Source organism: Gopherus flavomarginatus, chromosome 3 (assembly GCF_025201925.1).
Source record: "Gopherus flavomarginatus isolate rGopFla2 chromosome 3, rGopFla2.mat.asm, whole genome shotgun sequence".
Lineage (NCBI taxonomy): Eukaryota > Metazoa > Chordata > Testudines > Testudinidae > Gopherus > Gopherus flavomarginatus.
This window is the reverse complement of record NC_066619.1, coordinates 237,142,952-237,161,190: the sequence shown is the minus strand read 5'-3', so window position 1 is coordinate 237,161,190 and position 18,239 is coordinate 237,142,952.

Genomic DNA, 18,239 nt, shown 5'->3' with positions numbered 1-18,239 from the left:
GCACAGATCTTTGTCTCATTACCATTTATTGAGATCTGCTTGGTACACAGTCCAGCTACTCTATCTGTGTGCTGTACCAGCTGCAGACTGAACACAGTGTCTGCATATAAATGTTGCCAAAAGTGCTGGATGAAGTCTAGCGTGTGATGTTATTGGAATTCCCCTGGCAACCAGGCAACATTGAAGGCTGTGCTCCCTTCACAGTCACCAGTGCTCCCCTATGGGGCACACTGACTACACAATTAATCAGACTGTGTCATCAGCATCCTGAGGCATTATGAACTATCTGTATGAGTCTGGTGCACTTGCACCTCTCAGTGGATTCCAGCATTTGTCTTAACAGAATGTATCCCTATATCCAGGGAAGTAAGAACTTACAAAAGTACCATCCCCCCTTCCCAAGATGAAGAGCCTGGAGGAGGCAATGCTTTAATCATGCTGCTCACAGCTGCTTGTCATTTCTACAGCATCTACAAACTATACTATATCTTACTCAGTCAGCAACTACACAATGTATGCATGTGCAAGAGAGATCCTAGACCATTAGACCTGACAATCAAGTGACCACTCAGCTGCTGGGTTGGTTGCAGGAATTGTATTGGGATTTGCTAATTGAATGCTCTCAGCTGATGTATGGATTTGGCTACCTGCTCCAGTGACTTGGTGTTTGTCTCAGATATCATCTGAGTGTCCTGTGCTGTAACTAAAGCTGAGGGAGTAATTTTTTAGTCTGATGGTCAAACTAAAACAAAAAAACAAAAACAAAATTAAAAAAACCCACCAAATGTTTTGTTCAACCTAAAACAAAAAATGTCATGACCTTAAAACAAAGTTTTGTTGTTTTCATTTTGGGTTTTGAGGGTGCTTACTCTTTTTTAAAGAAAACATCTAAATGTCTAAACAAAAACAAATTTCAAAACAAAAATCAAAAAACCTTTCATTTAGAAAGTGTCAGTGAAGAATTCTGACTTTGTGAGGTTTTTTGGCTGAAACTACTCACCAAATTTGACCCGAATTTGTAAATAGTTTAAGTTAACCCAAAACTACATTTTCAAGTGAGCAAGTTGTTCACATGAAAAATTTAATCAAACTCTATTTGTAACACTTGTCCTTCTCACACCAACCTAGCTGCAGGAAAAGCCATGCGACATCTGTAAGTTCTCTGTATTGCACACTTGTTTATGTTGTGTAGTGGGTGCAATTGTGGAAATTGTGTTTATACAGCACATAGGGGAGGAGTGCCATGGAAACTAATTAGTAATTATATTGGTGAGATTTTCAAATGCTCCTGGACATGTCCAGTGGGAAGCATTGGAAAGCCCACCCAATATCTAGGTTTCTTGTGTTCATTCTACCTCCCTCTCATACTGTTTGTATGTGTTCCTAAGAGAATGTTATATTTTATACACCCACAAACTCCCTACTGTATGTCTAGCTGATGTATGTTCTAAATATTTTTCGTAGAATATGCAAAAGTCAAAATAGCCCTGTTTGGCCTACAGTTCCATTCCTGGCATTATTTTCCAAGCAAAGACCATCTTCAGCTTTCCCTGTGAAGTCCTCTCCTTTCATCACCATTAATTATCATTTATTGCTGTAACTGAAGTGCCTAGCAACCCTACACAGGGATCCACTGTACTAGGTGCTGTACAAAAGAACCACAACAGCAGATCCCATCTGTGACTGAGACAACAAGGAAGGTGGGGGAGGGAAAGGGGAGACCAGATAACTTCAGACAGGTATTATTGTGTCAGTTCATAGTGGTCTCACTAGTTATAGGTCATCACCATCCTAATAAGTCCTAGCAATTCTTGATGTCTACCATTATCCAGTTGTTGCTAATGTTGGGGTTGCTGTTCATTGACCAAGTTATGGAGACAATTTTTGTTTTCAGGCACCCTGTGGGCAGTGGACCACTGTGGTGGTTATATTTCATTCTGTGCCTTCTTGAGGCCTCCCAGTCACTATTCCTCTTTGCTAATCACTGCCATTTTTCTCTTTTCTTGTTCCTCTCTTTTTCATTCCATTATGGCGGTGCAATATACTTTTTTCCAAGCTTGCTGTGCTGTCTCCACCCTCCTGAGAGCACAATCTCTAACTGGGCCAACAATACTTTATTCAAGTGGGGAAAAGTGAGCAGAATCTCTGCCATTGGGTGAATCAGCACAGAGTGATTTTAGGTACTGTAGTCCTTCATTTATATGAGCCACAGCCCCTCTGACAAGATGCAGTGTTCACATAAGTTTATAGATATCCCTTTTTGGCCATTAGTTTGGCATTTAAAACAAAACAAAACCATGACATAGCTGGCTACTTTTACTTCAGATTTTTATTTTCTCTCTCATACATGCACAAGGGTAGCCAGAATTTAGTGTTTTGCTATAGGTGCTTCTTGGTATTTTGATGTGTATTTTGTCCTTAGTGCTTTTATTCTGCTCGTCATTTCATTCCCTGACTCTTGGTGTCTATAGGGTCATTTTCCATATTTTTAGTTTATTTGTTCTTTTGGTTCACAGTGTAGCCACTAATAACAATAAACTATTTGTTTTTCCTCTAGTGCATAAAATCCCCACTTCCTTTCTGTTGTCATTGGATTTCAAAACTAAACGTTTTGTAGTCCCTTGAGTAAGCCACAATATGTAGTTGAATTGAATAGTATATTGGTTTATACATGCTCTTAAATTCACATTTTGAAAAATTAATGTGAGCATTTGGAGTTGGCAGCCCTTTTTTGAATAGGATGAAATCAATTTTTGATCCTGAAATATTGTCAGAACAAGACATGCACTTACCAATGAGTATGCTTGTTTCTAGAATACTGCATTTGTACATGCTCAGAATAATTTTATATTCACTGTGATTAGAGCAAACTGCTTACTCTCAAGGAGTTGACAAACGTTAAAGGTTTCCACTTTAGTGCTTCACAATGACATCAAAGTGGCATTACATCTTTGCAAAGATCTGTTTCCTTGGCAACATGAAGCAAACTATTCAGTTCACAGGTGCCTATAGAGAGTAACTGAGATTCTATCTTTATGTTAAATATCAAAACTTAATGTGGATAATACCATTGTACGAAATATACCACTGAGTTAAAAACAAGTTGTTATACCTTCAATCAACAGTAGAAATAGATGATTTGGAATATCAATAACTTCAAATTACCTGTAGACATAATGTGTTTGAAATCAAAAGTGTGAGATGTTTTCATGTGTCTATGTATGAGTAGTTTAAAAAAAACATTGGATACACAGAATATTGGCTGATAAAATGAGTATATAAATTACAGACAGTCTCACCTCAGTCCCTGGAAAGATCATGGAGCAGGTCCTCAAGGAATCCACTTGGAAGAGAGGCAGGTGATCAGGAACAGTCAACATGGATTCACCAAGGGCAAGTCATGCTTGGCCAACCTGATTGCCTTCTATAGTGAGATAACTGACTCTATGGATATGAGGAAAGCAGTGGATGTGATATATCTTGACTTTAGCAAAGCTTTTGATACGGTCTCCCACTGTATTCTTGCCAGCAAGTATGGATTGGATGAATGGACTATAAGAGGGATAGAAAGATGGCTAGATCATTGGGCTCAATGAGTAGTGATCAACGGTTCGATGTCTAGTGGGCTGCCGGTTTTATTCAATATCTTCATTAATGATCTGGATGATGGAATGGATTGCACCCTCAACAAATTAACAGATGACACTAAGCCTCAGGGAGAGGTAGATACACTGCAGGGTAGGAACTGGATCCAGAGTGACTTAGACAAATTGGATAATTGGGCCAAAAGAAATTGGACGAGGTTCAACAAGGACAAGTGCAGAGTCTTGTGCTTAGGATGGAAGAATCCCATGCACTGTTACAGGCTGTGGACCGACTGGCTAAGCTGCAGTTCTGCAGAAAAGGACCTGGGGATTACAGTGGACAAGAAACTATATATGAGTCAACAGTGTGCCCTTGTTGACAAGAAGGCTAACAGCATATTGGGCTGCATTCGCAGGAGCATTGCTACCAGATCAAAGGAAGTGTTTATTCCCCTTTATTCAGCACTGGTGAGGTCACATCTGGAGTACTGTGTCCAGTTTTGGGCCCCCCACTACAGAAAGGATCTTGACAACTTGGAGAGAGTCTAGCAGAGGACAACTAAAATTATTAGGAGGATGAGGCACATGGCTTACAAGGAGAGGCTGAGGGAAACTGGGCTTACTTAGTCTGCAGAAGAGAAGAGTGGGGGGGGGGGGATTTCATAACAGCCTTCAACTACCTGAAGGGGTGTTCCAAAGAGGATGGAACTTGGCTATTTTCAGTGGTGGTAGATGACAGAACAAGGAGCAAAGGTCTCAAGTTGCAGGGAGGGATGTCTAGGTTGGATATTAGGAAAAGCTATTTCACTAGGAGGGTGGTGAAGCACTGGAATGGGTTACCTAGGGGGGTGATGGAATCTCCATCCTTAGAGGTTTTTAAGGTCAAGCTTGACAAAGTCCTGGCTGGGATGATTTGGTTGGGGTTAGTCCTGCTTTGAGCAGGGGCTTGGACTAGATGACCTCCTGAGGTTTCTTCCAACCCTAATCTTCTATAATTCTATATAAAAGTGTGTTGGTTGCAATAACCAATTTTAAAGAGGTTAATAAGTAATATTTTATCTAGTATCATCTAATGATATTGTTGGGTCTAAACTTTTGGTGAACTTTGGGGAGCCAAAACACACCCAGACTGGCCGTCTCTGCATAATCCTTTCTGAACCCTTTATCGAACAAAGCACTGACCTGCAAACTACTCATGACACCCCCTTTATTAAGTAGCCATTAGCCTTTATCTCTATGCATTTACTTGTTAAACTTGCTTTTCCTGTAAAATATTGATTGATTATGCATGACCATTATCTTTTGTTAATCACTTTGTTTACTTCTGTGTATAAATATTGATGCTCACCCCTAATAAAGGGGCCACACTTAATCTAAAGCTTTGAGAGCTAAGGATAGTGTGAGCCCGTTGATCAACGCATTGGTGTCTGGTCTCTGACAGAATTGTGTGCCCCATACCAACTCCGCACGAACTCGGGTGCTGGAGAGGTGAGTGAGGACTTGCTTTATTACCTAACAATTTGGGGGCTCGTCCGGGATTCCTTCTGGTGCGGTACCTCTGTCCAGTGGTCAGACCACTCATATATGAATTGGCAAGGCGCCACAGGAGATTTCTCCCAGCCAATTCAATATTGAGGGGTCGTGTACTGGACAGCAGGGTAAACGCCAGTTGGAGGGCTCCTGTCAGACACCATGGGTCAAGGGACTAGCGTGCCTCTTGAGAGTCCGTTGGGGATTGTAAATAAGTTATGGAACGAAGGGAAACTCCCAGTACAGACAGGAATGTCTAGGAAGAAGTTGTACACACTATGTGTAAGGAATTGGACTGGGTATACCGCGGTATTGGCCGACCCGGAGATGAGGTGGCCTTCGTATGGCTCTTTCGAACAGGCTGCCTTAAGAGGAGTAAAGAGCCAGATCGAAAAAGACCATCCGGGACAGTTATGTTACTGGTTTTGTTGGGACACAGCAGCAGAGCTGTGGAAATCTTTAAAAATTATGGCAGTCAGGTACTCTCCCGAGAGTGAACCCCCTCCAGGTTATTTCGATGAAGGGTGTAGACCACGGCGTGTTTTGACTCGTCAGCTGGTCCCCTCTGCACCTGCCCCTATTCCTCCGCAGGGGAACTCTCTCCTTGTAGCAGAGGGGAATCTGCAGGATACCAGATTGGAATTTCTGCAGAAGGATGAGGAGGAAATGGAGGGGCAAACCTCGGGAGGAGTGGTTACTAGGCTAATGTCCAAGCAGGTACGGCAGGGTGCATGCCCCCCCCCTGAGGATAGCCCAGAGGATGTCCCCGTCAAATCTCTTGCGAGTAATAAAAGTATAGTTAGAGAGATGCCTTTACAGGTGCACGATCAACCTTATATGGGCAATGATGGACGGTTACAACATGCTAATATTGTGGAATATAAAGGATGGCTAGAATGGGACTTGAAAGAGTGGGGACAGTTGTCAGGGTCTTTTGGGGAAAATCCCCGAAAGATCATAGAACTTCTAGAAAGATTGTTTTTAAGTTATAATCCTACTTATACGGATGTGGATCAGTTGTTAAGTAGAGTTTTGACCGGAGAGGAACGTAGTAGATTGTGGATGGCAGAAAGGACATGGGGAGATAGCAATGCAGCTAATCATACTTGGATGGATAGGCGGGATCTGGCCGCTGGCTGGAATCCCCTAGACTGGACTCAGCCAAGGCTGACTCAGCTGCGAACAGATCGAGAGCGATTGTTAGAGAGACTCAAGGAAATGGCTCGCCGCTCGCCTAATCAGGCTAAGTTCATGCAGATTCGGCAGGAATCTGATGAGCCGCCCAGAAAGTTCTGGTCGAGGCTATTGGAGGGGGCCCGAATGTTCACTCAGATGGATCCTGAGAGAGAAGCAGACCACCCTACTCTTATTTCATTTTTTGTGAATCAGTCGGTGCCCCCTGTAAGGGATTACTTCTTAAAGTTTCGCCCTGGTTGGGGAGGTGAGTCAGTCACTTCAGTGTTGGACGTAGCTGATTTTGCCTGGGAGAAAGAAAGGGAAAGTAGTAAAAAGAAAGAGAAAAAGGAAGAATATAAGCTGATGGCTTTAGCTTTTCACGGCGGTGTTCGAGGCAAAGGCCGTGGCCGTGGCAGGGGATTCCAGGGTGCTCGGGGAAGAGGGTCCTGGCGACCCCAGCCATCAGGAAATTGTTTTCAGTGCGGACAGCCCGGTCACTTTAAACGTGAATGCCCCTGGGGACGCCCAGAGGGTCTGGTTGCATCCGCAGATGCTTACACAAGTGAGGAATACACCCCTGCACCACCAGCTCAGCCCATTCCCCAGGCCTGGATCAACTACGGGAAACAGCAGCAGCCGCAGCACACTCAGCCTCCTCAATGACGGTACCCCGGGGGCGAAGGCAAACAATGTGATGGTCTTATTTCCTTAATGTCTTTAGCCGGCTCCTTTCTCACTTTCTCCCCTCCCAGCAAAGAGCCTCGTTTAACCCTTTCAGTCCAGGGACTGCCTGTCTCTTTCCTCATTGATACTGGGGCTACTTTCTCTCTTTTAAATCATGCCCCCTCTCCCTGGCTATCCTCTGAGGTTAAAACTGCGACTGGGGTGGAGGGCAACCCACAGTCTCTGGAACTCACTTTGCCTTTGAATGTTGTTTATGCTGATAAATGTTTTCCTCACCGTTTTCTTTTTTCCCCAGCTTGTCCGATCCCTTTGATGGGCCGGGATTTACTCTGTAAGCTTGAGGCTACTTTAACCTGCACTCCTGAAGGGGTAGGATTATTGATGACAGTGTTAGGAGATTCGGCCCCTACTCAGGGTAATTGGGAAACACCCCCCTCTCTCTCCCCTGACCTCACTGACTTGCCTTCAACCCTCTGGGGAATTTCTGACACTGATGTTGGCCTGCTCCTTTCGGCAGAGCCCGTAAGGATTCAGGTGAAGCCTTCCTTAACCCCCCCGTCAGTCCCTCAATACCCCCTGTCGCTGGAAGCCCGGGAGGGCATCCGCCCCATTATCGAGGGATTCATTGCACAAAAGCTAGTCCGCCCTCAGCGCACTCCCTGTAACACCCCTATACTGCCTGTCAAAAAGCCTCCTAAAAAGGACGGAGACCCTGTTCGTTGGCGCTTTGTACAGGATCTACGAGTTGTTAATCAGTATGTGGTCCCTCTTCATGCAGTAGTTCCTGACCCAGCTACTATCATCAGCCAAATCCCCTGGGATGCTGAGTGGTTCACTGTTATTGACTTAAAATCAGCTTTTTTCAGCATTCCTGTGCACCCAGACTCTCAGTATCTCTTTGGTTTCACCTGGGAGGGACAAAGTTATGTCTGGCAACGACTTCCTCAAGGCTACAGAGACAGCCCCACGATTTTCAGCCAGTGCCTCCGCCACGACTTGGAAGGTTTCACCAGTCCGCAGGGATCCACACTGGTCCTATACGTAGATGACATCCTATTAGGTAATCGCGAAGAAGCTGCCCTCCGCATCGATGGTAAGGCACTTTTATTATACCTACACACCAGAGGCCACAAGGTAGACCCTAAAAAGATTCAGTGGGTCTCACAGAAGGTCCGATATCTGGGCTTCATGTTAACCCCAGAGGGAAGACAGATGGACCCAGCCCGCATAAAGACTATTCAAAACTGCCCTCTACCGAACACCAAGAAACAACTTCGAGGTTTCTTAGGATTAATTGGCTTCTGTTGCCCCTGGTTGCCGTCCTGCGGGGAGTTAAGCAAACCGCTCCACCGACTCACTGCTAACCTTGCTCCTGACCCTTTGCAGTGGTCCCCGGACACTATTCAAGCCTTTCAGTTACTGAAGGACAGTGTGGCCTCCTCCATGTCTCTCCGCCCCCCCAATTACAGCAAACCCTTTCACCTTTTTGTCCACGAGAGGGGCGGAATTGCTAGTGGTGTCCTTACCCAGCTGAGCGGGCCCCACCATTTCCCGCTTGCTTTTTACTCTCAGCAAATCGACCCTGTCGCTCAGGGAACCCCATCCTGCACCCGGACTCTGGCAGCAGCTGCCCTGCTGATCACAAAGGCAAAGAGCCTAACCCTGGGTCATTTTACCACGGTTTGGACCTCTCATGCCTTGTCAGCCCTTCTGCGTAGGGGCACAACCCAAGTCTTTTCGGCCCATCGTCAGCAACAGCTAGAGGCCGAACTCTTAGAAGACACTAACCTAATTTTTGAAAGGTGTGGACCCCTTAATCCAGCTACCTTGCTTCCTGACCTGCCAGTCCTCCAGGATCAGCACGACTGTGTGGAAGTAGTTTACAGCATCTTACAGATAAGAGACAACCTGTTTGACGTGCCACTGGACAACCCCGATTGCATCCTCTTCTCGGACGGAAGCTCCTTCTATGTTGATGGCAAGCGTTTCACTGGTTATGCTGTCACCTCTGAATGGGACATTCAAGAGGCCGCCTCACTGCCAGGCAACTGGGGAGCCCAAGCCGCTGAACTCTATGCCCTGGCCCGAGCTTGCCAGTTGGCCGCTGGTAAGACCGTTACCATTTTTACTGATAGCAAATATGCTTTTGGAGTTGTGCATTGTCATATCCACCTCTGGAAGTTTCGAGGTTTCCAGACAGCTGCCGGTAAACCCATTCAGCACCTCCCCCTCATCCACAAGCTTTTGGACGCCCTCCAAAAACCCTCTGTCCTGGCTGTAGTTCACTGCCGGGCCCATACTAAAGATAGTAGCCCCGTTACCCGTGGGAATGCCCTGGCTGACGCCTCCGCCAAGAAGGCTGCCACCTTACCTTTAGCCATGCCCACATTGGCTATTGCAACCTCCTCCTTTACTCCACCGCACCCCGTACCAGTACCCGCTGCTGAACTACAATCGTGGGAAAGCCTCGGGGCCACTCTGGTCAAAGGGACCTGGCTTATGCCAGATGGCCGCGCCTGCCTCCCTCGCTCCACATACCCCGTGGCAGTTCGCTGGCACCATGATAAAGGGGGTCACTACGGCACGCACGCCCTCGTGGACACTATCGCTCGCTTTTGGTATGCTCCAGGCATTCAACCCTATTGCCTATCAATAGTGAAAGCATGCAGCACATGTCAGCGTAATGGACCTGCTCCGCCTCTTAACAAAATTAAGGGTGGAAGACCTCCGCCTGCTGCTCCATTTCAACATCTTCAAATTGACTTTGCAGATATGCCAAAGGCTTTTGGGAAAAAGCACCTCCTTGTTTTGGTTTGCCCTCTGACTTCCTGGGTCGAAGCTTTTCCTACTGCTAATTGTACTGCTGCCACAGTGGCGAAGATTCTCCTTAGAGATATTGTACCCCGTTTTGGCATCCCTCTTGTGCTCGACTCAGATCGCGGACCTCACTTTACTGGTCATGTCCTTGGCCGTTTAGAACAAGGACTGGGCATTTCACACTCCTTTCATACACCCTACCACCCCCAGTCTAGCGGGAAAGTTGAGCGTATGAATAGGGAACTTAAGTTTACATTGGCTAAATACTGTCAGGAAACAGGATTAAAGTGGCCTCAGGTACTTCCCTTGGTCCTGTTTCACCTTCGTACTCGCCCAACCCGCGCATTGGGATTATCCCCCTTTGAACTGCTCTATGGACACCCCCCTTTCAAAGGCGGGGCGCTACCACGTGCTGATGTTTCACTATTGGGAGGGGATCATATGACCGCGTGTCAGTTTCTCTCCCTACAGGCTCGCCTTCGTACCCTTTGGAAAGCCTCGCAGTTTTCCCAGACCGTGCCGCTGGAGGAACAAATCCACCCGTTCCAACCAGGGGACTTCGTCTGGGCCAAAAAGTTCGTTCGTGACGACACCCTCCAGCCAAGGTTTACTGGACCCCACCAGGTTCTTTTGACAACCCAGACTGCAGTGTTCCTGGAAGGACGCAAATCTTGGATCCACCACTCCCACGTCAAGCCAGCCGTAGTGGACCACAGTGACGGACCAGCAGCTCTTGTCACCACTGAGGACACTGCCTTCGACCAGTGGACCAGCTTACCTCTCTCAGACATTAGACTTAAATTGACTCGAAAAAAATGAGAGGACCCTTTATTCTGACAACTGTATGTTTTTTTTTTATGCTTTTTTAGTTTATTTTCTGCTTATGAAGATAATGCTTTTATTAGATATTCCCACGAGGTTAAAACTCGTATTTTAGGAAATAGAAGTGATTGCTGGGTATGTACTCAATTTCCAGTAAATGCAGCACAGGGACTCCCCTTCACACCCATTCCCCTAACCACTGCTAATATGACTTGGATGCCACCGACTAGAATAAAAGATCCAGTCCAACCCAATCTTACATGGGACAAAACAGGAGTGCCAATTAACAAATATCTCAGGGTAACCAATCAAACAGGATCACTGTGTTTTGTTAAAGAAAAAGGGTCAACTTTTGTGGGAACAAGTAAATGCAACATATATTTTAATGGCACCGCCTTTAGTAAAAATCTTGGCTTCAAGCCTTGCGCATCCCACTTATCCCATATGTGGATCCCTCACCCCGATCCAACCTTTTCAACTTTTTCATGGAGGGGCAGGTTTTCAGAGTCAGTTTTTAAAAAGCCCTGCTCAGATCTCGAGGGTGTCCAACTAATTGTTAAAGGATACACAATTGCCTTCTACAACTGCTCAAGCAGTACTACACTGCCCTTTGAGGACAACACTACCAAATTGTGCCTCTGCAGTTCACACAACGACCCCTCTGCGTTACCAGGGGAACAGTGGTACAACGGGTGGTGGGTTACCTCCTACTTTGAGAAATGGAATACCCAAAACGCATTATATGGAACATACTGGGTGTGCGGGCCCAAGGCTTATTATTTTCTCTCCCCTGATTGGGCAGGGTCATGTTATTTGGCATGGCTAGCACCGCCTTCTCGCATCTCCCTCACTCCCCCTCATTTTCCCCACGTTCGTAACATCCGTGAAACTGACAGAGATATTAATCTCCGTGATGGTTTGTCCTGGCAGCGGTGGGCTGGTCACACTAGCTTGAAGGGTGCTATCATCCGCCTACAGGGACTATTAGAATCTTTGACAAATGAAACTGCAACCCTATTTGAAAATCAGGCCGGGGAAATGTCCCAGCTGCGCCAGTTAGCTTTGCAAAACAGAATGGCTTTAGATATGATGTTAGCAGCCCAGGGAGGAACTTGCGCCCTCATAAATGAAGAATGCTGTGTTTTTGTAAATGACACCTACTCTGACACTTTTCAACGTACCAAACACCTAAGGGAAATGGCTAAAAACTACTCCTCTGGCCAGCCACCTTATGATTGGTGGGGAGCCTTATGGAATTGGCTGCCCGGACTTGGGTGGGTTAAAAACCTCTTGGTGGGTGTTGTTGGGGCCATAGTAGTCCTTATAATACTGTGTTGCTGTATTCAGTGTGTCCCCTCCCTCATAAACTCATGTAAGTCAGTTTATTCTTTTCCCACTTCAGCTAAAAGCCTTACTCTCTTCGAATTGGCCCAGGCTGAAATTGCCAAGCGGCCCTTGAGATCTTGAAATAGGGTGTAGCTTTTTGATTAATAGTTATCTCAAAGCTACAAATGGAGGAATGTTGGGTCTAAACTTTTGGTGAACTTTGGGGAGCCAAAACACACCCAGACTGGCCGTCTCTGCATAATCCTTTCTGAACCCTTTATCGAACAAAGCACTGACCTGCAAACTACTCATGACACCCCCTTTATTAAGTAGCCATTAGCCTTTATCTCTATGCATTTACTTGTTAAACTTGCTTTTCCTGTAAAATATTGATTGATTATGCATGACCATTATCTTTTGTTAATCACTTTGTTTACTTCTGTGTATAAATATTGATGCTCACCCCTAATAAAGGGGCCACACTTAATCTAAAGCTTTGAGAGCTAAGGATAGTGTGAGCCCGTTGATCAACGCATTGGTGTCTGGTCTCTGACAGAATTGTGTGCCCCATACCAACTCCGCACGAACTCGGGTGCTGGAGAGGTGAGTGAGGACTTGCTTTATTACCTAACAATATCTGAAATTTGCATTTTTCTGTTGGAGACAAACTTTATGTATTCTGCACAGTGATGAAAAATTGTACAGAATGTGTGCCATTCTTGTAAGTAAGCTACTAACAAACCCTCACCCAATCTCTATTTGTTCATTTCACCCTTTTGTCTTAAGTCATGAACCAGAAAGACAAATAAAGAAGAGCTTAGCTACAAATACAAGTTTAGCTTTAGTTGCAACCTTTGTGTACCCTTGCTGTAGTTGTGTGTGTAGTTATAAGGAGAACAAGCAGCGGAAAGGGATTAGTGTGGGACAAAAGGATAAGCAAGATGAAACAGGATTGTCCACCTCCCAATCATCCCCTTGTAGCCAGGAGTTGCTGTGCAGCACCCAACCTCAGTTTCCTTTCTTCAGCTTTTCAGTAACTCAAAGTCTTTCAAGAGTTCAGCAACAGTCCTTCTTGGAATCTGGTTTATTAACATGAAGTTCAAACTTAAGTCAAGCCATCCTCAAAGTCCCAAGGTAATCCAAACAGTCACTTCTAGGCCTCTCCTATCTGCAGCCTTTCCCTGTGACACAACACAAACAGAAACAGAGTTACAAACACTCAGATATGACAGATTAAGGACCCTGGCTAGAAGTGTATATTAACTGCAAAATTACATGGGATTTGGAGAGATCTTAGGGCTAGAACAATCTAAAAGGAAGGACTTGTATCATGATCAGTGAAACTGGAGTCAGAGGGCCCAATGTCTCTGGAGGGACTGTTATTGATGGAACACCAGCAGAACAGGGAATGCAGGGAGTTATGCTGGAAGCAGCACAGACAGAGCGGTGCACAGGGTTTATTAAAGTTCTACTTGTTCACCTTAACCTGTGCTAATGAAATACTTAAAACAGCTTTAAGGCTTGAAGCAGTGGTGAGCTCACCTCTGCCTCAAGCTTCACAGTGTCCTTGGAGCCCTGGAGACCTATTGTTCCCCAAAGCAGAACAAAATTATGCAGTGGCTCAAGCTTTTTACTAGAGAGCAATCCAAAAAGGAGGGGATAGATCCCCGTTACTTCTGTACACCCACCGGTCTGCAGCATTAGAAGTCACCGTCTGAAGGAGAAGCTGCCCCAGGAATGCAATCTCACTTTAGACAGATACTTCAGACATGGCGTGTGCAGCAGAAATCTCAAGAGAAAAAAAGAAAGTCCCAGGAGGCACAACATCCGCAGAAGAATATGCAGTGAGACAACAGCAAAGGAGAACAGGTGGCCAGTGTTCCATACCCTTAGTGAGAAGCATTTATTGTTTGAGACATTATGAGAGGGTAAAGGAGAGAAGTGTCCTGCCCTAAGACAGCAGTGCAAGGAATGTGGCAAGTAGAACCATTTTTGCAGTGTGTGCAAGAGCAGAGGACGGTCTCAGAAATACTCAGTCAGACTTGTACAAGAGGGAATGGCACATCAGACAGTGGTGATGACATCATGACTCTCCTTGAGAATGAGACCATATAAGGTCCAGGCTGTAGGGATAGGAAAGCAATAACGGCCAATCCCAACCTCTGTATAGGCAACAATATGAATAGGGAAATGCTCTGGGCATTTTCAGTTGGATAGCAAGGCATCCTGCAATGTGATTCCTCCTGGTGAATTGGCCTGGCACACACTCATTACAAAGAGCAGGCACACGCTAATAGTGTACAATGAATGAATGATGCAGCCCATATGAAGTTATAGCACAGCATATTAGTATGTGCTGTAATTCACACCCCTGTAGTCCATAATGCAGGCCATGTAGGTGTAGCCTAAGGCTCCTTTACAGGGAGGGAGCTGTGTCAATTTGATCACAGTATTCAGCAGGCAGATAGCTCTTACAGAAGTAATTAAAATATTTATTTTTTAAAAGTTTTTATTTTTTATGGTTTTCTTTTTCTGCTATTAGGAAAAGAGTGGTACATACTGGTGCAAGATAACTTGCAAGCTACAGAAAGAGGAATAAAGTACATTGTACCTGACCCAGAACCTTCAGAGTTTTCTGGGAAAGTGATACCTCTTTCGATGATCAAGAAACCATTCGCATTTGTTATGTGTTCTGTATTTGTGATCTTCAGCACAGAGAGCAGGAGAGGTCTGGGGATGCACTTGTGCACTACACCATGACTGTATCAAAGCAGATGGCCATCAGTTGTTCATGAGAAACATTATTTTGCTGACTTTTGTTGGGGGACCTGACAATTCATTATTATCTCTCTATATTTCTCTTCCTGGGTAAGTAATGAACTGCAGGTTGCATTAATGTTTATATATGTTAAGTTGTCTGACAGGGTGAGATACAATAATAAAAATGAACTTGCAATCCTGGAACCTTAAAATTCCACATGTCCTGAAGAAAGGGTGTCTTAAGGAACTGGCTGTTGTGGGGGAGGGGAAGGACAGGTGGAACATTAGCGCTGCAGAATAGTACCTGTCATTATGATTGCTCATCTTAGACTTTTCATTGCAAGTTGGGTGAATGTCAAATTACTGCAATGATTTTTCCTTCCATTGGGTAAACAATCTCTGGCATATAAATGGGTTGCTTTTCACTGAGATCCCAACAGAGGAATGCCAGCAATTTTAAGAACACTTGACAAGTAATTCTGGAGAGGTTTGTTCAGTAAGCCCCAGGATCATGCAAATACTTATGCACATACTTAAGTCAAACAAGTATACAATTGTTTGTAGGTCTGGGGCCTGGAGTTCCTATTGCTCTGTAGCCCAAGCAAGAGCTATATCATTTTGGCATGAACTGAATAATCTTTGCATTCAGAAAAGAAAAAAATCCATTAATAATGCAGGTATTTTAACTGACCATTGGAGGAAAAAATAATTTAGTCCAAAGGAGGTAATCAAACTAAATAATTAAATTTAACACAGCATGAAAATGATAGAGAACTATTGAATTAGGAGATAACAGAAGGAGATTCACAAGCCCTCCATAAACAGAACAATGTGTTTCAGAGCTGTGACTCATTAATTCTTGTTTTTATTATTTAATCTAACAGTCACAGATAAACAAAATTCAATGGGTTTAATTGTGTGATTTATGCAAATTCATTGAGTTTAGAGGTACTTTAACAAAATGAACTCAAACTCTAGCATTTACATTTGGTAATATTAATTTGATTCATCTTTAAATATTTAATTTTAAATTGCATTAGTATGTAGTCTGCCCACTACTTTTATGCAATAGGAATGTTTAGTTTCTAATAGTTTCTTAGGCATTGCAATTTTTCTTAAGTCAAATGTGTGGTGCAGTAGTTTTTGCCATTCTACCGACACTTACAAACCTGCTGTGTTATAATGCAGTTGAAACAGTGACAATAGAAATATCTTTTATAGTAAATAAAAATATTTATTACAGGTCAAGCACATAAAACCTTATTGATTAACCTTTGATCCTTGAACTTCAATTAGACATTACCACAATGGTATTCAGTGAAAATTATACTCCGCCTTCTGGCTGTGTATGCAGACTATGTCGACTTATTCAAGATAAATGTGTCTGGGTACAATAGTTATTTTTGTAACTTTATGATGGGCAATAATACAATAGTATTAAACCATACTACATAAATCCTTCTGGCTACTTATTCTCAGTGGATAAGTATAAAATATTCATAGCCATGTTTGCAGGATATTATTGTGAACAGGAAGTTTGAGAGTTCCCACTATGACCCCCAGGTTATTCTGTGTGGTCTTATTAACTGGAGAGTAGGATATTATCCAGCCTCAATTTTCCAGTCTGCTATAAGGTTATTCCCTAAAAAGGATATTGTGAGAATTAAAGTTTATGTATTTCCAAAGCCTCAAAAAATGCATTACATTAGTCAAAATCTTATCTGATCTTATCTTGAGCAAGAGGAATTCCTCCAGCCAGAAGTCCAAAGTTTTCTCCACCTTCTAGACTCAGTCCTCCAGTTTCCATTTGCTCCTCTCAACCTTAGAATCACCCTGAGCCCTGCATTCTCCTCCTTCAATATTTCCTATGTCTGCAAATCTGCCAGTCATGTTCCCAACACTGCCTGTTTATTCTGCTGCTTTGATTCTACCTCTGCTGAATTTTTCATCCAAGCCTTCATTTCCTACCTAGCTAACTTCTTTATGCCTCCACTTCCACTCTTACTTTCCAGATACCACCATATGCAAAATCCTGCATGAATGGTAATTAGAGCCATTCCATGTTAGATAGACTAGAGCTTTGAAATGCAAACCTGTATTGTTAGAGAAGTAGAGATAATACTAATTGTATGTATTTACTTATATCTTGTTAGCTGTTAACCATGTAAACAGATGGCACCTGTCTGTTAATACATTCTATTGATTCAGAGGGGAATATTAACATTTAGATGAAAACTTGGGTATAATAATATCATTGCCTATATTTCTCTTTGAAGTTTGTAGTAAATTGTCTATGAACTTTTTAATGGATAATTACCTTATGCTGATGAATGCAACTAGTTACCCGTTTATACATAGGAAATAGGAGGTTCTAGTTCAATGCCACAATGCTTCACCCAAGGAATGCCTGCTGTCAAAAGGCTTCCAGAGAATTATAAAAAGAACTCTTGGGGCCTGATCCTGTGTCTCAGATCTGCTTAAACTTTGGCAGGGGAAGTTTGAGTCGCAAGACTTAGGTCTTCATCTCCAGTCTGGATCACCATGGTATTGGATGTTAGACTATAACCTATGGAACTAATTCTGAAAACTTTTTGCAACTCTGAAGTAGGGCTGTCAATTAATCACAGGTAACTCACATGATTAACTAAAAAAAATTAATCACAATTAATTGCAGTTTTAATGGCATTGTTAAAAAATAGAATGCCAATTGAAATTTATTAAATATTTTGGATGTTTTTCTACATTTTCAAATATATTGATTTAAATTACAACACAGAATACAAAGTGTACAGTGCTCATTTATTATTTGCACTGTAAAAATGATAAAAATAGTATTTTTCAATTCACCTCGTACAAGTACTGTAGTGCAATATCTTTATCATGAAAGTACAAACTTACAAATGTAGGTTTTGTTATATACCTACACTAAAAAACAAAAACAAGCCTACAAGTCCACTCAGTCCTACTTCTCGTTTAGCCAATTGCTAAAACAACAAGTTTGTTTACATTTACGGGAGATAATGCTGCCCACTTCTTATTTACAGTGTTACCCGAAAGTGAGAACAGACATTTGCCAGATATGCTAAACATTCATACGCCTCTTCATGCTTTGGCCACCATTCCAGAGGACATGTTTCCATGCTGATGATGCTTGTTAAAAAAATTAATGCATTACATTTGTGACTGAACTCCTTGGAGGAGAATTGTATGTCTCCGGCTCTATTTTACCCACATTCTGCCACATATTTCATGTTATAGCTGTCTCGGATGATGACCCAGCACAGGTTGTTCATTTTAAGAACACTTTCACTATAGATTTGACAAAACACAAAGAAGGTACAAATGTGAGATTTCTAAAGATAGCTACAGCACTTGACCCAAGGTTTAAGACTCTGAAGTGCCTTCAAAAATCTGAGAGGGATGAGGTGTGGTGCATGCTTTCAGAAGTCTTAAAACAACAACACTCCGATGTGGAAACTACAGAACTTGAACCACCAAAAATGAAAATCAACCTTCTGCTGGTAGCATCTGACTCATATG